The sequence below is a fragment of the Eublepharis macularius genome, chromosome 3, assembly GCF_028583425.1.
Source record: "Eublepharis macularius isolate TG4126 chromosome 3, MPM_Emac_v1.0, whole genome shotgun sequence".
NCBI lineage: Eukaryota > Metazoa > Chordata > Lepidosauria > Squamata > Eublepharidae > Eublepharis > Eublepharis macularius.
In genome coordinates, this window is record NC_072792.1 from 5,676,560 (window position 1) to 5,685,689 (window position 9,130).

The 9,130-nt window shown below is 44.9% G+C and overlaps 1 pseudogene; it reads right to left on the reverse strand.

Annotated features, from left to right (window-relative positions):
- Positions 1-7,088: 7,088 nt before the first annotated feature.
- On the reverse strand, positions 7,089-8,042 carry LOC129325669 (serine/threonine-protein kinase MAK-like; annotated as a pseudogene).
- Positions 8,043-9,130: the final 1,088 nt, after the last annotated feature.

The window sequence follows — 9,130 nt, forward strand, 5'->3', positions numbered from 1 at the left end:
TTTATTTTTTTAAGTCCATTTCCATGCAAACGAAACTAATGTTTCACCCCAATGTTCTTGGTTAATTTGTCAGTTTCAGCAGTTTCCAATCCAAACATGTACAAATCAATAAAACTGCAAGAAGCCAGCGACCTGGGGCCTACTTTCACAGGTTTCCTGAGCCACTTTTGGGTTGGGACCCACAGGTTGAGAAAGGCTGGTTAGTACCATGATGTACACAAATAAAGCAGCTTTATGCCAGTGCTGGTGAGCTGGTGTGGTACGGTGGCTAGAACGTTGATCTAGGATTTGGGGGACCAAGGTTTGATTCCTTGGTCTGTCATAGAAGCTTGCTGGGTGAGCTTAGGCTAGTCACACACAGCCTAACTTATCTAAGTTTTTTTGTGAGGAAAACATGGAGGAGAAGAAAATGATTTTCTCCTCATTGGGGAGAAAGAGTATAAATGAAAATAAAATAAAATGCCAAGTATGAACGTTGGTCTCTCAAGGTTAGAATTGTCTCTGCTCTGAGTGGAGAACTCTGTTTACTGGCATTCATATCAGTTTAATTTATCTCTGTCTTCCCAAATTAGTGCACTTTTTATTTCAATGGAGGTGATATTTTTTATAAACCTTTTCCTGTAAAAGAAATAACAAAAGATCGTTTCTCAAAGAACAGAGCAGGAATAAAAGAATCAAAGGAAGAGAGGGTAAGGGAATAAAAAGACATGAAGGAAAGCTTGGGGGTGAAGAGAGAAGGGGAAATGGACCCACAAGCTAACTAAGGGAAGCCTGGATGCTTAGCAGTTCTCCTGGTCCTCCAGCGGTTGTGGCAACATAGCCATCGAGAGCTCATTTGAACGATGGCGGCCAATTAGGAGTCCTGCCTTGCTGTGGCCTGAATGCTTTCTGAAAAGCTTGGCAGGCTGTTGCTGCCCTTCTGAGTACTCGTGCACTTGCAAAGCGCGCGCGCACTCCCAGACTGCACAATGACGTCACTACACGTGACATCATGCAGGGCATGCTGCTGCGATCCAGCCGCCCCATTGGTGTGGCAGGCAGCTGGGGCAGCATGCAGTTGGCCTCCCAGCCCTCCCACTCAGTTGCCCCGCGTACCACCCTGGCTGGCTGCCGCACCTGGTCCGCAGCTGCTGCGCCCAGTCGGGAGCACCGTACTGGCAGCAGCGGCAGCGTGGGCAACTGAGTGGGAGGGCTGGGAGGCCACCCGCTCAGTTGCCCCACGCTGCCGCTGCCAGCATGCACTCCCAGCTGGGCGCAGCAGCTGTGGGTCAGGTGCAGCTGTAGGCGTGGCAGGTAGCTGGGGCGGTGCATGGGCAGCCTCCCAGCCCTCCCGCTCAGCTGCAGCACTGCCGCCGCCAGCTCCGTGGCATGCACTCCTGGCCGGCAGCCGCACCCAGTCGGCACTGGGGGCAGGCAACCCCCCTGCTCCCCCTGTAGATCTGGCCCTGCCCCTGTGCTAGCAGAAGATTCACTATCAGATGTTTTATAGTAAGTTGGCAATCGATCCCATAACAATTCAAGGAAAATCAGTGGTGGATCAAATACTAACCTGAAGCTACTAATTGCTTCAATCACTGAAATTACTTCTACGCTACCCAATATTAGTGTGCATGCAGACAATAAGCACAAAGGGAGTCAGCAGGGCAAAGAGAACATTTCCAATATTTTAAAATAATTATTTGGGAGCTCTATCCTGCTCCCTCCATCTAGGGTTGCCGGTCTCCAGACAGGGCTTGCAGATCTCCTGGAATTCCAACTTATCCCCTGGAGAAAATGGCTGCTTTGGGGGCTCGGCTCTATCCCTGCTGAGCTCCCTCCCCTTTAGGATTTCCAGCCTCATGGTGGGGTCTGGAGTTTTCCTGGGATTTCAACTGATCATCAGATGGGAGAGATCAGCTCCCCTACAGGAAATGCCATCTTTGAAGGCATTATACCCTGCTGAGTTTCCTTCCCTCACCAAACTCCACCTTCCCCATGTACTACTTGCAAATCTCCAGGAATTTCCCAAACTGGAGTTGGCAACTCTACTCCTCAGGCTCCACCCTCCCCAGGCTCCACCTCCAAATTTCCAGGAATTTCTCAGCTTGGAGCCTCCAGATCACAGGCGACCTTTCTAAGAAGGAGCTCTTGGGCTTCTTTAAGAACTAGGGCCTAGGCAAGGGGACTCTCTGCTCCCCGGCTCCCTGCAGCCCCTAGAGAGGCAGCGCCGGAACTGCTGGGGGGAACAGGGCCACTTTTGCTGTCCGTTTCCCTGTAATGTTCAGGGTGGGCTTCGGTCATGGGAGTGGCGCAGAGAGAGTCCTCAGAGGCGTGTCATGGCTCTCAGTGGCCCTGCCATTGGTAGGCCCGTGCCAGGGTTGCTCTTATCCCCTTCAGTCCTCTGACAGTGCTCTGAAGATGAAGAGAAGTGTTGGGGGGCAGCAACTGTCTTTTAACTATTTCTTTAAAAAATATTTTTTATTATTTTTCCACACATACATATACAAACATGAGACATTTTGCTTGCCGATATCTGTTATCTATTTCTTTACCTCTTATATTTCATCTTGTTACATCTTTAATTGTGAGTTCTATTATGTCATTATACAGTTAGTCTTAGTATCATATTTATGTTTAAACGTTGTAATTATTTGTCATCCATTTGTAGAAGGGATCCCATAGTACAGAGAAGTCTTCCTCCATTTGCCCTTTCGTTAACAGTGTTAATTTATCCATTTCTGCCGCCTCCATTACTTTTGTTATTAATTCTTCTTGCTGAGGGATTCTTTGTTGTTTCCAATAGGTTGCTAATAAGATTCTAGCACCCCTCCCCATTTTTATTGTAATTTGTTTTAAGTAGTTTTATAAAAATCCTTAAGCCGCCTTGGGTTGCAGTACTGGTAAAAAAAAAAGCAAAGGAGAGATGGATTGAGTGAACTTGCTGCACTATTTGTTATATAACAATAACAACGTTCAATTTAAATACAGGACAACTTAACACCCACTCAGAGCGGTTTACAAAGTATGTTGTTGTTATCCCCACAACAATTACTCTGTGAGGTGGGTGGGGCTGTGAGGTAGGTGGGTGCTGAAAGAGGTGTGACTGACCCAAGGTGACCCAGCTGGCTTCAAGGGGAGGAGTGGGGAATCAAACCCAGTTCTCCAAGTTAGAGTCCCACGCTCTTATCCACTACACCAAACTGGCTCTCATAAGTGGGTGTTGTAGTACAGGTAAGAGACTCAGAGTGAAATCCTAAGCAGAGTTACTCCAGCCTAAGCCCATTGACTTCAGTGGGTTTAGACTTCAATGGGATTTCACTGTTAAAGAATATGCAGTATGAAGCTGTGTTTTGGGGAAGAAAACAGAACCCCCAATTAGCTGGGGCAGGCTGTGAGGAAGGGTGTATGGAGAAATGTTGCTTACCTTTTTCAGGACAAAATTTCCCTCCCCCAGCTGACTTTTTCATTCACAGCTGGAAATACAGGGACAATCTATGATGAAGCCTTTATGGATCCTGTCATTTAATCCTGAATTTTTAAAAAAGAATCTTCAGTAGCTGCTAAGGGAAAACAATGTCACTGTTCAGTAAGCTATACAAATGTTCTTGCAATAGTCAAAACCTTTTAAGACTGTTGTTTTATCAATGTTCAGGAAAAAATCTAGTTTTTATTTAGATAAAAAAGGAAAGGAAAACAATATTCCGAAGTCTTTCTCAAGAAGAACAAATCAAACCTGTCATTTGGAGTCTCCACTCACAGGGGATTTCTTTGTTAGTTTTACTGTCAAGAAATGAAATCTGTCAATACTAAAAATGTATCTGTCTGTGATTTCCTGGCTTCTTTTTATATCAAGCTTGATAGTCTTGACACAAGGAACTCTTTTTAAAAATTGCCTCTTTAGGCAAGCAAATAATATTTGCCAAATTATTTGGCCTTAAAAGTCTGGCCAAGGTTCAACTTGATCAGGTTTATTGGTGCCACAGAAAACCTGGGGAAGGTCCAGTTTCCAGAACTGCCCTTTTATGAAGAAGTGAGGGGGAAGTTTTAGCTTTTGGACTTCCCAGGTTAATGAACCATAAAAATGCTTCTTGATTTTAACCTCTGCAGGACTGCAGCACCAGGAGGGGCTGGTCCATTGGGGCAAATGGGGCAGTGCCCCACTGAGGCTGGATGAGTATTTGTCAGGGATGCTTTAGGCTCATCCTGCACTGGGCAGCGGGTTGGACTAGAAGGTCTCTGCGTGGCCCCTCCTGACTCTTCTGTGATTCTTTGATTCTGTGACTCAGGCCACCACCACACCGTCCCCTTCTGCTTGCTTTTTTCACTACTCTTAGCAGACAGTTCAAGGATGGCAGGATAGCAGCAAAGTCAGTCCTTGTCTTTCAGAATTCAGCCCAGCAGACAAGTAATGCAGTGGCTTTTCTTCCCTTGGTGACCGTGCTTGCCCACACCAGGACATTAGTTCATTGGGCAGGGAACTGTCCTTATGAGTCCTTGATTGGCCAAAAGATCCATATGAATCCATTGACCAGACCACTCAATCTTTCTTTTTTCCCAGGGAAGAGGGAAGGGAGGGGGAGAAAAGGAAAAATTAGGGATTCTCTTGGATGGAGAGCTTTTATGGTTGCCAAAGCCCCATTGGTTGTCTCTTTAAAGCCTCTGTGTCTCTGCTATTCAGAATCAGGTTTATTGCAGTAGAATGAATCTGGGGTGCAGGTTTTTTAAAAAGGACACGTGCCTACTTAGTCAGGACATTTAGCACCACCTCTCCCAAAAGGCAGCCATTTGCTGTTAGTAAAAGGGGGAAATTATGGAGAGGAGGGTTAGGGTTAGGAAGAAAATAAGGCTGCACCAGAAAGGATAAAGTGGAACAGGGTGCAATTGAGAGTTGTTTATGTGACCTTTTAGATCCCTTTTAGAGGAGGCAGGGTTGTAAGGTCCCTGGGGGCCAAGATGGGGGAAGGGGGGAAACAAGTACTTATCTCTAACCATTTAGTCAATCAATCAATCAATATACTGTGTTTAGCCGTAGGCCATCACAAAATTACAAAAATTCCCACTAAATAAAATACATTTATACGTACAGTAAGAGATCAACTGAAACAAAAGTTCAATATTTTTTTTAAAAATGTTAAAAAAACATAGTGAAATTTATTCTGAAGAATGCTTTCAAAATAAACCATACATATTGTCTTTTCTTCCTAGAGGTAATAGAAACAACATGCTCTCAGTTATTTCAGGAATCAATATTCTCTTTGTAGAAATGTGTTTTAAAGTGTCCCAGAATAAAAAAGATGGAGAGAATGTAATAATAATAACAACAACAACAACAACAACAACATTCAATTTATATACTGCCCTTCAGGAAAACTTAATGCCCACTCAGAGCAGTTTACAAAGTATGTCATTATTATCCCCACAACAAAACACCCTGTGAGGTGGGTGGGGCTGAGAGAGCTCCGAGAGAGCCATGACTAGCCCAAGGTCACCCAGCTGGCTTCAAGTGGAGGAGTGGGGAATCAAACCCGGCTCTCCAGATTAGAGTCCTGCACTCAACCACTACACCAAACTGGCTCTCCATAACTGTCTCTCCGCAACAGTCCACTTTATCCTTGCTGGTGCAAGGAAAGAAAGCCCGTTAGGATTTTTGGCGCGCAGTGCCTGGGAAGAAGGGAGGAGGGGAGAGATGAGCTTAGTTCAGTCTCTGTGTTGAATCCAAGGTCAAGTTCCCAGGCTTTGCCAGAAACTCAAAATCAAAACACCTTGCCTGCAAGATAAGCAGTTAGCAACAACACAACAGAAATCAGTTTTTACTCTGCATGTACTCAGAGGCATATTCTTCTAGCAAGAAACACTTAATACATGGCAGATATGCCAGAGGCTTATCTGACAGTGGCCAGACATAGAAGACTTGGGCTCAGAACTTAGACTAAAGAGAGATTCCTTTGTTTTCTTTTCATTCATCATTGTAATGCTGGATCTCAGTGCTTTATGTGGTTAAAACAGGTTCTGCAGAAGAAACCCAGTGGGTTCTATTGCAACAAGAAGCATTTTGGGCTTTGGCCCCCAAGGGTTTGCATTTGAATTTGGATTTGTCCTGTTATTTATGACTGTGAATATAGCTATAAGAGCCTTTGTACTCTTAATGATTGTCTCTGTCTCTATAAATACTGCAAATTGTGTGGGGTGTGCTGCGGAATTGCGCTGGACAGGAAACAGCTGTTCATGTAATACAGTAATGTTGGATTGATGTAAGTTTTTATTGTAATTTGTTTACATGCAAAGATTTGTGTGCAGTAGTTTATAAGATGATTTATTTTTCACAGCTTTGGAGCATTGTTACAAACAGGCACACTCTTGAGGAAGAGATCCGAAATGAGCATCTTGTTGAATACATGAAGCCGGGCAGCTGATTTCTCCACAGACCTTTGAATATGAAATTGCCACATAGACTCATTGTTGATGGTCTTCACCTGTTTTGGTTAACACCAGACATATAACCTTGGGAACGGACTCTTGGGGGTTCCTGCAAATGAGAAAAAAACTGTTTGTGTCATGCAGCTGGGTGCATTTATGAATTATTGATGAATTATTTATAGATGGCTGATTGATTATCTATTTATTTGTACTTACTGATTTATGGACATAGGAATATGATGGGGCAAGCTGTTATCTTTGCCAGCTATTTATTGCCCTTGAGCACTTTGTAATGTTTTTAATTCGTTTCACTTAGCGCACTTCGTGAAATGGTAATATTATTATTATTATTTATTAGATTTATAGTCCGCCCGCAAACGGGCTCAGGGCAGATCACAACATACAGATAAAAACACATTGATAGAACAGTATAATGATAAAAGCCAGATTTAGGGGCATAAAAATAAACTCTGTACCATTTTCCTAATATCCCAGGGCGGGATTCACTTCACCCTTCCCTGTCAACCATAAGGGGAAGAGAGGGGTGGAGGCGTGAGTTGGTGCGCGATTTGCTACCATTCCTACATGGGGCAAATTACTCATATAGCCCCCCCCCCCATTAATAGGAGACAGGCAGGGAAGCCAATCGGTGGATCTGAATACTGGCCTCAACCAAATGCCAGATTCAATATTTAGTTGTGACTGTTGATAGTATCTGTCACAGTTGATACAGATTCTTGCTTGGATGGAGATGGCTTTGGCTTTTTGGGTTGGCCTGACTTAGAACCACCTCCAGATATTGTGGAGGTGGTCCTAACACTTGGGACGTAGGAATATTTCAATACCTGACTTGCTGCAGGTCGTTTCCTTGGATTCCAGTTAAGCATTTCATTCATAAGGTGGATTGCCTCCTTGCTGGCATTTGGAATTAGAGTCTTTAAATTTATGGCAACACCGAGGGAAGTGGAAGTTCAGTGGAAGTGGAAGTGGAAGTTCATTGCAGCAGCATTATGGCCAATCACTCTTCTCTGGGGTTCCTAACACTTGGCAAATTTTGAAAATTTCATCTACTTCACTTGTTCCCAGAAATGTATATAGTTCAGCCAACAGCCCATATATCAATAGGGGAAATATACGTAGAAGATCTCAGTAAAACCTCAGGTCCACAATACCACCTGGTAGGAACATAATCTGTATATGGAGACCGAGATCTTAGCTCTCTAGCCAATCCAAAAACAGCTATTTTAATAAGTTTTGGACTAATACAGAGAAGGTTTTCAGGTTTCATATCTCAATGAAAATAACCCTGTTTATGTAAAAAGCAGTATCTGATACATAATGTTTCTGATGACTGACTCTGGGAACAACTTATTTCTGTCCTTCATTAACTGATAAAGATTTTATTTCATATATTCAGACTCAAAATAAAGATGGTCCTTTTCTCGGATATCTACTTTCAGCTTTATCACATTTTCATGATTCAGTTTCTTTAGTGACTTGTCTTCTCTCAAATTCACACATTCATGCCAAGAATAGAATTTTCATTCTTTTGATGGCCACAAGCTCCCTGATTCTTTTTTCTTTCCCATCAACAGGCAGCCATAAGTTCCATCTCGAAGTTGTTTCTTAGTTGCGTAATGATTCATTTTGCAAAGCCAGATGAGCTGATCATGAAAAATGATGAAATCCTCTTTTCACGTATGGACTTCCAAAACATTGCTGTTACATGAGTGAGTGATCTGTCATAGCAGTTGCTTAAGCCATCAGTCTTTTCTAGTATTATAACTAGGGCTGTGCACTTCGGTATTTGCTTCAGGTAAAAATACCCAAAGCGGAGCTGATCCGGAAAGATTCTGGATATCTGAATCGATTCGGAAATTCTGAATCAAAGCTTTCCAAAGCTTTCGGAAAGCTTCAGGGCAGAGTTTAAAGGGCCCTGCTGCTGCTTGCAAGCAGTGGCGGGGCCCTTTAAACATCCCACACCCACCCACCCACCTTGTTGGCAGCAGCTGCCACCACCTGAGCCTGCAGGGCGTTGGGGAAGGCCGGAGGTGCCTCCTCCGGCCCTTCCTGGCCCTCAAATGGCTGCAGTGCGCCGGCGCACCATGGCCATTTGAGGGGCAGGAAGGGCCGGAGAAGGCAGCTCCGGCCTTCCCCAATGCCCCGGAGGCTTAGGCGGTGGCGGCAGCATGAGACTGCAACAGCCTGGAGCCTCCAGGCTGTCGCAGCCTTGTGCCGCTGCCACCGCAGCGGCCTGCAGCACAGCTGACCCTCCCACCAGGTAAAGTAAGTGGAGGGGTGGTGGAGGGGTTCCCCAGGGGTGTGAGGGGTGGAAGAGTTGCCCCGGGGGGTGGGAGATAGGGGTGAAGGAGTTGCCCCCCTCGCTTCAGTATGCTCCAAATGTTTACGGAGCATACCAAAGTGAGTAAAGTACCTTCGGAATTAAGGTATTTCCAACATTTCACCCGAAGCGAGAAACCCGAATCAGTCCCCTCTTGCACACCCCTAATTATAACCACTTCATCCAGAAATAATGTAGCATTGAAAAGAATGGTGCTGCCATTCTTAAAAATATCTGTGGAGCTCCTGGCTGCCTGTAGAGTTGCCAAGGCCTCCCCCTGTGAATCCTCCTTTCAGCCACCTCACTCAGGCACCGAACCACCAACCGCCTCTTCACCTCTGTTGGCCCAAGTTCTGTTATGCCAGCTCTTCTCCTAGGCTACAGCCAGCTGAG